This window comes from Heteronotia binoei, chromosome 21 (genome assembly GCF_032191835.1).
Source record: "Heteronotia binoei isolate CCM8104 ecotype False Entrance Well chromosome 21, APGP_CSIRO_Hbin_v1, whole genome shotgun sequence".
NCBI lineage: Eukaryota > Metazoa > Chordata > Lepidosauria > Squamata > Gekkonidae > Heteronotia > Heteronotia binoei.
Genome location: NC_083243.1, coordinates 91,881,169 through 91,896,435, shown reverse-complemented (window position 1 = coordinate 91,896,435; position 15,267 = coordinate 91,881,169). Strand labels below are relative to the sequence as shown.

The window sequence follows — 15,267 nt, the reverse complement described above, 5'->3', positions numbered from 1 at the left end:
TCTGCAAACTGATCTATAAGTGGTTTGATTAAATTGGACATGTTCTCTAATAATTTGTTTTCCATGCGCTTGAACATTCCCATTAAGGTAGTTTTTGTCTGTAGAGGGAGAGGGGTGTGTTATTCGAGTCATCTGCCACCATCTTGTCAATTCTGTCCTGGTATTTGTCAGGTGATCGAGATGGAGTTTGCCTTCGAAAGACTCCTATAATGCTCTTAGAAGTAGACGGGTGCTCTGAAGCTTTGTCAGCCCTTGCTCTGCCCATAATATATTGGCACTTAAGATTAATTTTGGCTAGATTTGTTAGGTTTGGGGTATGAGGGGAAGTGGAGCAATGCCTCTAGGCATCCATCATCTTCGGCGCTGAAGCCATGCCCCTCTGAGACCTTTTTTGAGCCAGAGCCCTGGCCGAGCCAGCTGGAGCTGTGTTCCTTTGCTTCCCTGCTCAAAAGAAAGCCCTGGATAGCCACATATGTTAATTGTTTAACACATTAATGTTAATATTTTATTTGCTTTTATGTTTTTAAACTTATATGGTTTTAATTTTGTAATTAAATTTTGTCACCATGAGTCCTTTTGGGTGTTGTTGTTCAGTTGCACAGTCGAGTCTGACTCTTTGCAACCTCATGGACCAAGTCACGCCAGGCCCTCCTGTCTTCCACCATCCTCTGAAGTCTGCTCAGATTTGTGTTAGTTACATTAGTAATGCTGTCCAGCTATCTCATCTTTTGCCTTCTGTCTTTCCCAGCATCAGGATCTTCTCCAGTGAGTGCTCCCTTCTCATTTGGTGGCCAAAGTATTTGAGCTTCAGCAGCTGACCTTCCAGGGAACAGTCAGGGTTGATTTCCCTTAGGACTGACTGATGTGATCTTCTTGCAGTCCATGGGATTCCCAAGAGTCTTCTCCAGCACCACAACTTGAAAGCATCTATTCTTCTGCACTCAGCCTTCCTTATGGTCCAACCCTCACAGCCATACATTACTACTGAGAATATCATTGCTTTGACTATATGGGCTTTTGTTGGCAGGGTGATGTCTCTGTTTTTTATTATACTGTCTAGGTTTGCCATAGCTGTCCTCTCAAGGAGTAAATGTCTTTTAATTTCATGACTACAATCACCATCTGCAGTGGTCTTGGATCCCAGAAATGTGAAGTCTGTCACTACTTCCATGTCTTCCCCTTCTATTTGCCAAGGAGTGATGAGGCCAGATGCCATGATCTTAGGTTTTTTTAATGTTGCGTTTCGAGCCTACTTTTGTACTCTCCTCTTTCACCCTCAACAAGAGGTTCTTTAGGCCCTCTTTGCTTTCTGCCATTAGAGTGATATCATCTGCATATCTGAGATTGTTGATGTTTTCCCTGGCAATCTTAATTCTGGTTTGTGCTTCATCCAGGCTGGCATTCCGCATGATGTACTTTGCATATAAATTAAAAAGCAGGGTGACACTATGCATCCTTGTCGAACTCCTTCCTATTCTAAACCAATCAGTTGTTCCATATCCCGTTCTGACAGTTGCTTCTTGATCCTTATACAGGTTTCTCAGGAGATGTGTGAGGTGGTCTGGTACTCCCATCTCTTTAAGGACTTGCCACAGTTTGTTGTGATCCACACAATCAAAGGCATTAGCGTAGACAATGAAGCAGAAATAGAGGTTTTTCTCATACTTTTGTGCTTTCTCCGTAATCCAGTGAATGTTGGCAATTTGATCTCTAGTTCCTCTACCTCTTCGAAACCCAGCTTAAACTTCTGGTAGTTCCCGATCTACATACTGCTGAAGCCTAGCTTGTAGGATCTTTAACATGACCTTGCTGGCATGTGAAATGAGTACAATGGTGCGATAGTTTGAATATTCCTTAGTATGATCCTTCTTTGGGATTGGAATATAAACTGACCTTTTCCAATCCTGTGGCCGCTATTGCATTTTCCAAATTTGCTGACATAATATGTGCATCACTTTAACAGCCTCGTCTTTTAGGACTTTGAATAGCCCAACTGGGATACCATCATCTCTGCTCACATTGTTGTTAGTAATGCTTTCTAAGACTCATTCTAAGGCCCACACTCCAGAATGTCTGGCTCAAAATCAGCAATATCACAGTCATGGTTGTCAAGGACATTGAGATCCTTCTTGTATAATTCTTCTGTGTATTCTTGCTACCTCTTCCTAATCTCATCTGCTTCTGTTACATCCCTACCATTTTTGTCTTTTATCATGGCCATCTTTGCACAAAACGTTTCCTTGATTTCTCCAATTTTCTTGAAGAGATCTCTTGTACTTCCCATTCTATTATTTTTCTCTATTGCTTTGCATTGTTCCTTCAGGAAGGCCTCCTTATCTCTCCTTCCTGTTCTCTGGAAATCTGCATTCAGTTGGGTGAATCTTTCCTTTTCACCTTTGCCTTTCACTTTCCTTCTTTCCTCAGCTATTTGTAAAGCCTCATCAGACAGCCACTTTGCATTTCTTTGGGATGGTTCTGATTGCTGCTTTCCGTACAATGTCATGAACCTCCGTCCATAGTTCTTCAGGCACTCTGTCAGCTCTAGTTCCTTAAACCTATTCTTCACCTCCACTATATATTCATAAGGGATGTGATCAAGGTCAAACCTGAATGGCTTAATGGGTTCCCCCGTTTTCTTCAGTTTAAGCCTGAATTTTGCAATGAGTAGCTCATGTTCTGGGCTGCAGTCAGCTCTGGGTCTTGTTTTTGCTGACTGTAAGGAGCTTCTCCATCTTTGACTGCAGACTATATAATCAATCTGTTTTCGGTGATGTCCGTGTGCAGAGTTGCCTTTTAGATTGTTGGAAGAGGGTGTTTGCTATGACCAGCTTGTTCTCTTGACTAACTCTATTAGCCTTTGCCCAGCTTTATTTTGTTCTCCAAAGCCAAACTTGTCAGTTGTTCCGGTTACCTTTTGACTTCCTACTTTGGCATTCCAGTCCCCTATGATGAGGAGGACATCTTTTTTTGTGTGTTAGTTCTAGAAGGTGTTGTAGATCTTCATAGAACTGGTCCACTTCAGCCTCTTCTGCATCAGTGGTTGGGGCATAGACTTGGATTACTGTGATATTGAATGGTTTGCCTTGGATACAGACTGAGATCATTCTGTCATTTTTGAGATTGTATCCCATTACTACCTTCCTCACTCTCTTGTTAACTATAAATGCCACACCATTTCTTCTACGGGACTCTTGCCCACAGAAATAGATTGTAGTGATCCTCTGAGTTAAATTCACTCATTCCTGTCCATTTTAGTTCACTGATTGTTTATGTTCAGTCTTGCCGTCTCTTGTTTGACTACATCTAGCTTACGTTGATTCATAGATCTTACATTCCACATTCCAATGCAGTATTGTTCTTTGCAGCATCAGACTTCCTTTCACCCTCAGACACATCCACAGCTGAGCATCCTTTCAGCTTTGGCCCAGCCGCTTCACTCTTTCTGTGGTTACTTGTACTTGCCCTCCGCTCTTCCCCAGTAGCATATTGGGCACCTTCTGACCTGAGGGACTCATCCTCCAGCGCCATATCTTTTAGCCTTTTGTTACTGTCCATGGGGTTTTCTTGGTGAGGATACTGGAGTGGGTTGCCATTTCCTTCTCCAGTGGATCGCATTTTGTCTGGGTTCTCAGCTGTGGCCTGTCCCTCTTGGGTAGCCCTGCATGGCATGGCCCTCTCGCCACATCAAGGCAGCGATCCATGAGAGAGCCTTTTGGGTGAGTGGTGACTAAATAAATAAATAAAGGACAGAATGTGGCTGGGGCAGCAAGATTGTGTTCTCTGCATCCCAGGAACAGAGTGCTGCAAAGCCCTTTCAATGTGTAAAAAGGAATAGCAAGTTAAGACATTAACTTAGTTATTCGAAAACATATTCTGGTTGCATCTGAAAATTCAAGGCATCCTATGTTAGTCAAACATATCCAGATATAATATAATAATCAGCTGTCATCAAAATAAAATAACCTTCAATAGGGATGATGCTGGAAGAGTGAGTCACTCCTTCTCTAGTCCCCTTTCTTGTGTAAATTTATTTATTTATTTAATTCAATTTGTATCTTGCCCTCCCTGCCGAGGCAGGCTCAGGGCGGCTCACATAGTCATGCATATGCATGAATATAAACATACAATAAAACATTATAACAGTAAAAACAAGTTAAAACATAGAAATTGACGTTTCAGGTGCTATGATCTTAAGTGTGTTGTCTTGCTATTCCAGCTAGGTGTTCTCCGTGAAGCATATCTTAATGGTCCAGATGATCTATATGCAAGAGGTGGTCCAGATATTTTTCAGAGACTGTAGCAGCCAGTGGTCTAACTTACAAATGCCTGGTGGAAGAGTGTCGTTTTACAGGCCCTGCTGAACTGTACGAGCTCTCGCAGGGCCCTGACCTCCTCCGGGAGCTCATTCCACCAGTGTGGGGCTGCTACAGAAAAGGCCCTAGCTCTGGTTGTCATGAGCCTGGCCTCTTTAGGCTCGGGAAGTGAAAGCAGGTTTTTTTGTCCTAGACCAAAGTGCTCTCTGGGGAACATGTGGGGAAAGGCGGTCCCTAAGGTATGCTGGTCCCTGGCCATATAGGGCTTTAAAGGTAAGAACCAGTACCTTGAAACAAATCCGATATGCAATGGGCAACCAGTGCAGAGCTTTCAGCACAGGTTGAATGTGCTCCCGCAGGGGGAGACCCATTAAGAACCTGACTGTAGCATTCTGCACTAGTTGGAGCTTCCGGGTTTGAGACAAGGGCAGCCCCATGTAGAGGGCATTGCAGTAACCAACCTTGAGGTGACTGTAGCGTGGATCACTGTCACTAAGTCATTGCATTCAAGGTAGGGGACCAACTGCCTTATTAGCCGAAGCTGATAAAAGGCGGATCTGGCAGTGGCTGCCACCTGGACCTCCATAGTTAAAGAGGAATCCAGGAGCACCCCAAAGCTTTTGACCTTGGGCGCCGGTGTAAGTAGCGCCCCATCAAAGGTGAGTAATAGGACCTTGGATTGACCGCCATGATTTAGGTACAGGACCTCCGTCTTTGTTGGATTCAATTTCAGTCGACTCTGCCTGAGCCACCTTGCCACAGCTTGTAGTGCCATGGTCAGGTCTTCTGGGGAGGAGTTGGACCAGCCACCCATCAGCAGATAGAGCTGGGTGTCAACTGCATACTGATGACATCCCAGCCCAAACCTCTGGGCAATCTGGGCAAAGGGGCTCATGTAGATGTTGAACAACATCAGGGAGAGAACTGCCCCTTGCGGCACACCACATACAAGTGGGTGCCATCGGGATAGTCCCTCCCCTGCCACCACCCTTTGTCCCTGACACTGTAGGAAAGAGGAGAGCCACTGTAAGGCCAACCCCTGTGTCCCAGCGTTGGCAAATAATATTCTGTGTGTGTAAATAATATTCTTCTTTGGCAAATAATATTCTGTGTGTTCTGCACATGCAAAAAAAACCTGGCCATACAAGACGTAGTATTCCCCATCCTTTTTTTGAGGGGGAAACATGATTTGTGTTGATTCCTACTAGCCTTTCTGCTGGTGAAGTAGGGAGGAGGGGTCCCTTTTGGCCTCCAAAAAATTATGCTGCTGATCTTGGAATCCATGTTAACAAAAGGCATATGGATTAGGGCTGTAAATAGGAGGGAGATTGGGAAATATTAATCAAAAAAGCTGGTAGAAAAACAACTGCGTTAAATTTCTTAGTCCAGGATCTAGTTACAGCAGGTTAACAAAAATAAAATAAAATAAAAATTGTAGTAGATCAGCTGAAGTCCAGCCAGTGTTTGGATCCTATGTAGCCTGAGCAGAGCTATGTTGGATAATTGGTAATTTTACTATGTCCTTCCGCTAAACTTATTTCCAGGTTATTGCGCCTGTTGCCTGCTGATTCTTAATTGTTTGGCAGATGGAAACAGGGCAGCCAAGTGTGTGTGTGCGCGCACATGCGTGCATCTGATGCTGCAACTTCTGGAGCAACCCAGAAGCAATGGTTTCATGCATGGGTCATGCATGATCATAGAATTTTGGGATTAATGCTAGAGTATCACCTCGGCACAATGCTGTCACTTCTAGGTTGCACCAGAAGTTGCATCATCATGCATTGATGACAGAGATCCCTCTCCTTTTGTAAGTTCCCACCTCTCCCTGCCTGTTGCTGGTGAATCAAAAGTCACCATGAAATCTCTAGAGACATTCCTGGGTTTTGCAACTTGGGAATTAACTCTAAAAACATGAGAAGTTTTAACACTATCTGCAAAGTCTGAACCTAAAATGCCGGAAAATAAATCCTCTAAATAAATCAGCAAGTTCTCTTCCTCCAGTTTTTCCTTAACCACTCTCAGTTTGAGGGGATAATCTTCTATGTTTCATTGTGCAATTCTTCCTGTTTGTCCTCAAGTTCAATAATTCTGTTATTCCTATGTATCCTTATTAATAGTACATTTTGTTTCTAGTTTCTCAAGTTTATTCTTCAGTTCCTCAACTACAGTTTTTAAAAATCCTTTAATTCTTTTAAGCGCTGCAAGATTTATTTGGTCTTTTTCTCATTAAACTGAATTCTTTTTTCTGTGGATTCCACTTTACTGTCTAAAACTGCTCTTTAAACTTTTAAATTATTTTTTCATCAAAAGGGTTGAACTCAGTTATGTTGCCCAAAGAAGGAACCACATTGTAAGGAGTCTTTTCCAGAAGAGAGTGCAGACTGTTTGGGGCATGTTTTAATTCTTTATTGTTACTTCATTAAGTTATTTTCCTGAATTTTTATCCTAACTTTGTATCACTAAATTTATTTAGCAAAACCACAGTGTAGCCTAAAAATACTACTACATTTCTTTAGAACATTACCAGTAGCTTTACACTAATATTACTGACTGGAATTATTTCTGTAGAGACTATGAGGCTAATAGTCCAGTTAATGGAATACTTGGAATAAGATCAAAATATAGATAACAGCTGTTTATACTTCTCAGAAGCAAAAAGGAAAAAAAACCCAGCAGTTGGCCTTAGGTTCATGCCAGAGGGTGACATACTTTTTGACATCACTGTTATGCATTGCCCTTGGTGTGTGCTTGCTGTGCAGCTGCAGGCCTCTACTGAAAGATGTTGCTGATATACTGGAAGTGTGCCTTGGATTGCAGTCTGCGTAGGTTGAACATATGAAGCTGCCTTATACTGAATCAGACCCTTGGTCCATCAAAGTCAGTATTTTCTTCTCAGACTGGTTGCACTTTGGCTTTTCCATTCCCTCTTTGCTGCTGGAGGGTCAAAAGGTGTCTCTCTGGCCAGGTATCATGAGGGGAGAGCTGTGATGAACTGGCTCCATTACCATGACAGGGGAGATTCCTCTGTACTGTTTCCACTTTCATCCACTGCTGCTGAAAGATTTAGCTAAGGTGCTGCAAGTGTGCCTTGGATTGCATTCTGTGTAGATTTTGCTTTGACTTTTCCATTCCCTCTTTACTGCCAGAAGGGTGAGAGGCGTTCATCTAGCCAGGTATTGGGAGGGACACAATGAAATGGCTCCCTGGCTACTACAGGAGAGAGTCCCCAGCCCTGTTACCTCTGCCACTTCCCTTTGCTGTTCTTTCATGTGTGCTTTGGTGTTGTGATAGTGTTCAGAGCTAAAGATCTGCAAGATGAGGCATTTATTAATAATTAATATACTACATCTAATGTTCTCAGGGCTTTATTTGTAGCAAAAACCCAGCAGGAACTCATTTGCATATTAGGCCACACCCTTGATATCACCATTGTTTTGCACAATTGTTTTGTAGAAAAAGCCCAGCAGGAACTTGTTTGCATATTAGGCCACACTCTCTGGAGCCAAGCCAGCCGGAACTGCATTCCTGTGCGTTCCTGCTAAAAAAAAAGCCCTGAATGTTCTACTGACATGCGTTTTGTCAATTTATCTGAAAAGTTTTTGAGTCTGAGATTATACGTGAGCCTTTTTATTTAGATCTCAGTAACCATTTTCAGGTGTTAACTTTCTGGCACTTTGATCTTGTGTACTAGATCATGCTACACCTGCTAATCTTAGGATACACTGTGAAGAAATGCATTTTGTTCTGGAAGGTCTGAGCTGAGCCAAACCTTTACTCTGCATTTTAATGTTTTTTCTCCCTTCTGGCAGAGATCAGGCTGGGAAGGAGGAAGTCATCAATGGTTTTCCAGATGCACCTCAACTCACCTTCATACAAATGCAAATAGATCTAGCCAGCCCCATAGAGGCTGCAGGAGGAGGGGGCCATGGGGACCACAAAGGGAGGGGAACCTTTAAATTATGCAGGAGGCTGTTGACTGCTCCTGCTGCGCCTCCAGCATGATTTAGAGCCCACCGATCAGCTGATTTGTGGGCTCTTTAAATGGCATGGGAGGGGCAGTGACTGCTCCTGGGTGCCCCTCCTGCACAGTTGAAATCACACAGGGGAATGAGGGCCCCCAAAAAACTGTCAAGGGGACACGACAGGCCCTGTGGACCTCTAGTTAGCTACGGGCCTGGATCTAGAAGGAGAAATAATGGGTGGGTCCAGCTCTCCCCTTTTCTTTCCCCTTCAAGCAGGGAAAAGAGAGTTGGAGGAATAGAATACTAGTTTTCAGAATGGGGATTTCTCCAGCAAATGCTTCTTTGATCTGACATGACTTAGTCAGTGGGTGGGGAAAGAGATATGATTAAAAACTCCTTGCAAAAGGAAGGAGATTTCTTTTCCTAGGATGCTGTGTCCCTAAGCACGCACAGATTTCTCCACAGGGAAAGCAGGCATTGACTATGAGCGTCAAACTCATTTGATATAGGGCCGGATCTGACATACATGAGACCTTGTCAGGCCAGGCCATGTTGAGCCAGGCCATGTGTGTACCTATTTAAGATTAGGCAGCAGAAATATAAACTTCATAAAGGACACAGACAAACACAAAGATTAGCACTTGTTGGTCTTAAAGGTGCTTTCGTTGTATTTCTCTCTGCAAAAAGTCTTGTGGCGAAAAGCAGATTTTATCCATTGTTGGTGGTGATTCAGTTAGATTTATGCATTTTGGCAACAGGTAAATAGACAAATAAGCAAAATTACCCATACAACCTTAGCACTGGAACCTGATATTTTTTACTTCATAATTGGCAAGACCAAAAGTTAAATTCCAGTACATCAGAATTAATTCATATTTTAATAGCTACGGCACGGCTTGTCATAGCCTCACATTGGGTAGATAAACACCCACCCACATTAGAAGCCTGGTAGCAAGGGCTGTGGGAAACATTCATATTATGCAAAATCCCTTATCATTGATATAATTCATATCTTACAACCAATATGAAAGACATGTAGTGTCTGTTTGGTACCCCTTACTTTTCTTTTTAAAAATGACATAATTCCACAGAATCAATATTATAGAAAGTTAATTTATTTTTGATAGTCCTGTTACTTATGTATATATTCAACCAATTGTTAAACTTTGGTTAGTTTTATGTAACACACAATAAAAGTCAGATTTTGAAGGATTGTATTAGATTAGAAATAGCAATGTATCTATTTATGTTTCCATTGGTTTTCTGTTTGATTTTTAAATGTAATACTGTTGGATTAAAGATTATTTAAAAAAAATTCTCTCATGGGATCCAGGGAACTGGGTAAAGAAGCAGAAGGGGAAGGAGCCTCAACCAATAGAAGGAAGAGAGGTATGGCTCAGTAGCTCTGCTGTGTGATTAAGAGCTTCGCAAAGCAAGCTCTGTCTCCCCCCCCCCTTCCTCCCCAAGGGAGGAGCCTCAGCCGATGGAGAAAACAGAGGTTTTGCTCTGTAGCGCCTGTGCGATTAAGCAAGCCTGGCAAAGCAAGCTGTTATGCAGAAGGAAGCAAGAGAGAGGGAGAAGGAAGCAGACAACAGCCAATTGCTCAGAAGTCTGGTAGGAGCCCTCTGGGGGCCTGATGTTTGACACCCCTGGACTATGTGTTCATCTCAAGAGTTGGAGCAAGCTTCAAAGTAGTGGTACTCTATAGGGATCTGTCACTTCCTAAGCAAAAGGAGTGTGTCCTATTTTAACATCTGATAGGGCATGTATAGAGAAAAAAAGTATAGAAAAAAAATGGGGTTTACCCATTTTTGGGAACTGCTTGCTCAGTTTGGTGCTGTGCTAAAAGTATGTTTGCAAACTTTTTTTTTTAATAAATACTTTATGACTTGATGGTGGGAATGATTTTCTGTACCACATAGACCTCTAGCATCTCAGACACACTATTTTAAAGGCCCCAAGGGAAAGCAGGCAGTTGGCAAGTGGTCATTCTTCCAGGGATGCGCAAGGCAGAAAACCATCCCTGTGGTGACCAGACACTGGGTTATGTGAGACACAGAGGCAAGGCCTCAGAACTTGGAACCTGAGAGTCCTGATCCTGTACAAGGTCTGGTGGTGGTGGTGGTTACCAGACAAGGTTGGGGGGGAAGCCTCTCCAAGTGTTGAGAAAAAACCAGGAAGGCCAGGGAAGAACAGGTAAGATAAGGCACATTTTGCCTCACACTCCATCGCCATTTTGTCTGAAAAAGAGGCATATGCAGCTTCAGTATCTGCTGTCTCAACACTAGATTATTGAGTACACATTTGCACTATGCTTTCTGAAGCTATAAAAATGTCATTTTCAGACAAAATGGTGATTATGTGTACTGAGATGGTCACACATAGTGCACGCTTTGAGTACATGTTGTGAAGACCATGAGAAATGTAATGTGTGGAAAGAGCTCATCTGTGTATTATTTCCCAGATTCTGTACATACTTCACAAGGGTATGCAAGCTGAAACTGAATTCTGGCAAGACAGAGATAATATATATTGGGAAGGTTAACATCCTGAAGGACATGATGCTTCGTCCTTTTGATAAGGTCCAGCTAACACTTCCCACTGAGTAATTTAAGAGCTTAGGGGTGACACTAGATATAGATTTACCGCTGGGCAAGCAAGCTAAGGCCCCTAGGCATCTATCATTTCACAGAATGTCCTAAGGAAAAAATATTGACAAGGGCATTCTTGTAAAGGGATCAGAATGATAGTATAATGGATTAGCTCAAGAGGGTACTTCTAAAAGGGGGAGTATTATAATATATGCCCTCCCTTAAGTGCAATTCACTGTATTCTACCTTTGTAATCCTCTTCAGTATGGTATGTCTACTGTCAGACTGTTTTGTTGCCTTGCAGTTCTTTGTCTACATGGACTATTTTGTTGCTTTATGAAGGCTGGCTCTTGCATGTATGTTACTTTGTTGCGCTGGGCAAGTGTGCCATAAAATGTAATGCCAGGTACCAGAGATACAGACTTTATAAATGACAGTAGTTGGTAAGCTTGGAGTTGGTATCCTCACTGCGGCCCCATGGGCTGTGTGTGTGTGGCAGAGGAAAACTGGTATGGGCAGATTGAAGAGCCAGAGGTGCAGTATTGGGCAGACACTCCTGTGTGTATGGAGAGGTGGCAAACCCCTTCCTCAATCCGCTCCAGACAGCAGTGCTGTGACCCTGGGTCCCAGGATAAAAATGCAGTGGTCTGCTGTTTTGAGCTCTCCCCTACCCCTGAGTAACCATGAAAGGGTGTTGGGAAGACAAACTGAACTAACCCTTCCCCTGTGAAACTAACCCTCCCCCCGTGGCCCATGTGCATGGTGGATCCATGTCAATCAAAGCCCAATAAATTGGAGATGCCTGTGCAGTAGTGGCCACCCCCAGCCAAGGCTACCAGTTGATCCATGGTGGGGTGATGCTGGTGGTTCAGGACAGAGATCATTGGTATTCTGTTCCATGCCCATGTGGCAGGAGCCACCACAGACAGAAGGCACCACATATGCAAAGCCACATGTGCAGCAGAGGCCCCAGGTCACCTCGTGATCAGTATAGCTGGAGATTGTTGGCACTGCTTCCCAGAGATGATAACTGCCTATGGCTGAAGGCCACTGGGTGTTCCATGGGGGAGGGAGGCCTGGCTGCCAAGTGCCTGATGGCAGGACTAAGATCTTCAAGTGGTCTCTGTGCTTCACACTCATAGGATATAGCGCCTGCGCCGATCCCCGAATTGGTACCTAAAAAGCCTGGGATTTTTTTCGCGCTCGGCACCAGTGAGCATGCGCAGGCGTCCCAGTACGCATGCTCACCGGAGCCAGCGTGAGTATCCCGCCAGTTCCTTTTTGACCACCGTGCTGAGAGGATCTCCTTTCGATTGCTCCAGTCGATACTGTAATCCTTCGGATTTTTTTTCTTGTTATACAGCCCGTTTGTTGTTTTCTTAGTTAGTAGTTAGATAGTTAAATAGTTATAGATAGTTATTGTTGTTTAAAAAAAAGACTGTTGTTGGACTTTGCCCCTCGGGGCTTTATTCCCCCCCCCCAACCCCCTCAGAAATAGTTCTGTGCGGGTTCCGGTGCCTATGGAAAGGCGTTGGTTTTTTTTTTAAATGTTGCTGCAAGTGTGGTAGCAAGATTGCACCTCCTGACGGTCACTCCCTCTGCTTACTGTGCCTGGGCGAGGGACACTGAGTTGATTTGTGCCCGCATTGCTTGAGCTTCTCTAAGCAAACCCGTAAAAACAGGGCAACAAGACTATCGACAGCACTTGTGGAATCGGCTATTCGTCCGCTGAAAATGGCAACGGGCCCATCGGTATTGATGGGGGAAGCCACCTCAGCCCCGACGGTTACATCGGTCGATTCATCGTCACCGGTGCAGACTGATATGCCGACTAAGTGAGGCCGATCCACGAAACGACCCTCTGAAGGGTTAGTGGTGACTCCGGCCAAGAAACGTCGAGACAATTTGGGAACCCGATCATCCCTCCTGAAGAAGTCGAAGGAGAAGCGAAAGAATAGACTTTTCCGCACTCCTCCATCTCGGGATGCTTTGGCATCGATGCAAGCTGCTCCACCCCGGAAGATCCTGGTGTCTCCACGTCCAAGGAGTCCTTCAGTGTCGAGAAGCAGAGGTTCTCAGCTGATCCGCCTGTCGGTATCCGAGCAGCAGATAGACCTGTCCCAGTGCACCCACTCATCGAGATCGGGATTGTGTCATCGGAGTGACAGTGGTTTGATATCGGAGATCAAGGCTTCGGTACCGAATGAACCCCTGTCACCTCTTGCACCAACTATGGAAAAGAGAGAGCTGGAACCAGCTACTATGGTTCGTCGTTTCCCACCACTTCCGCCGTGGGATCAATGTCAGTGGCTTTGCTCTTAAGGTTATCCGTACCCGCCATACCAGTGGTACCCTCCACGTGACTTCCCTGAATGGAATCAGCGGTCAGAAGCCTCTCATCTCTCGAGAGTCTCGCATCACTCAAATCATCGAGTGTCGGCTTCGGTGTCGATCCCTCCTGAGAGACGTAAAGAGAGGGTGGAGGAAGTGCAGATGAGATTGTCGGTATCTCTGAAGTCACCTGAGCGAGCTTCAACTCCAATACTCTCTGAGCACTCTGTGAGAAGAGCTCGTCATTGGATTCCGAGGTTGGTACCGATGACCCTGATAGAGCGGTGGAACCTTCACCAGAGTCACATATTGCTGAGGATCTTCCCATATCTCCATCGGATGATCTGAAATCTTATGGGGACCTGGTGAAGCGGATGGCACACTCCCTCTCCTTCACAGTGGTTCAACCGCAGCCAGTTGTCGATGACACGGTCTTCGATATCATACAGAGGGACACATTGACGGCTGTGGCCCTGCCTGTGATAAAAGTTATCCTGCAGGCGGTGAAGGAGCCTTGGGCAAAACCAGCATCTACACCTATTTCTTCCCGGAGACTGGACCATATGTATTGAGTTCAGGAGGCTGGTGCTGAGTTTTTGTTCTCCCACCCCAAACTCAACTCGGTGGTGGTCTCCTCATCATCCAAGGCACGCAAGACCCACTCTTCCCCATCTTACAAAGAGGGCAAGAAGTTGGATAATGCAGGATGAAAATTTTATTCAGCAGGAGCATTGGGAGTGAAGGTCTCCAATTATGCTGCGTGCATGGCTCGCTACCAATACTCCATTTGGGAGCAGCTCACACCCCTTTTGTCCTCCTTGAGTGAGGAGAAGAGATCTTCGTTTAGGAAGCTGCAAAAGGAGGGCTTTGCTGTGGCCAAGCAACAACTGGCTGCAACAAAGCACATGGTGGACGTATTGGCAAAAACCATCACTTCTGCTGTCTCCCTACGCAGTCACTCTTGGCTAAGATCCACAGCTCTTCAGCCTGACACCAGGGCCTTGGTTGAAGACCTGCCTTTCGAAGGTGAAGGTCTTTTCAGTTCAACCACCGACAGTGTCCTCCAAGAGATGGACAATAGTATAAAGACCTCAAGAAACCTGGGTGTCCTGGCCTCCTCTAGGGCAGGCAAGCCTAAGCAGTGGCATAAATCTTGGCCCAAGAGGCCCTACCAAAAATTCTCCCCAACCAGCCGTGGAGACCTCGCTCTTCCCAACCAGAGAGTAGGTCTCCCTATAGGGGAAACAATAAAAACAGGTCTGCTTCAGCATCCCAAACCACTGGCAAATCTAAGGGTGCTCGGCCACAAAAGCAGGGCCTTTGTCTTTTCAGTAGCACGCATTGCCGCCCCTTCTTCATCACTCATCCGCCTTTGTCAATACCTTCCGGCTTGGGAGTCCATCTCCACAGACAGGTTGGCTCTTTCCATCATAGCAGAAGGATACAAGAAAGACTTCGTTCAGGTTCCGACTCAGTCATTGATTGTCACCACACCCCCTTCCTCACCTCTGCTGGCGGAGGTGAGGAACCTCTTGCAGAAACAAGCCATGGAACCAGTCCCAGTAGAGGCCAGAACGGGGGGGTTCTACTCTCGTTATTTCCTGGTTCCCAAACGGAATGGGGGATTGAGACCAATTATGGACCTTCAGAATCTGAACAAGTTTATCATGTACCAGAAATTCAGAATGTCCACTCTGCAAACAATCCTTCCTCTCATCAACCAAGGGGATTGGATGGCAACGTTGAATCTCAAGGATGCCTACTTCCACGTCAGCATCCATCCGGCGTACAGGCATTTCCTTCATTTTGCAATAGGTTGCAACCACTTCCAGTACAAAGCCCTTCCATTCGGTTTGTGCACTGCACCACGGGTGTTCACCAAGATGATGAGTGTTGTACCCGCTCATATCTGCCTTCAAGGTATAGTCATCTTTCCATATATCGACGACTGGCTTCTTGTGGTGGAGTTGGAAGAACGTCTATCTGGCCATATTGCAACTACTCTTCGTCTTCTTCACACTTTAGGTCTGCAGGTCAACATGACAAAGTCTCATCTTACACCATCACGGA

General features: G+C 44.9%; 1 protein-coding gene across 14 annotated transcripts in view; it reads left to right on the top strand.

Annotated features, from left to right (window-relative positions):
* Positions 1–15,267, top strand: part of LOC132589015 (gephyrin) — a 680,040-nt gene that overhangs the window by 96,504 nt on the left and 568,269 nt on the right. The window lies entirely within an intron of this gene.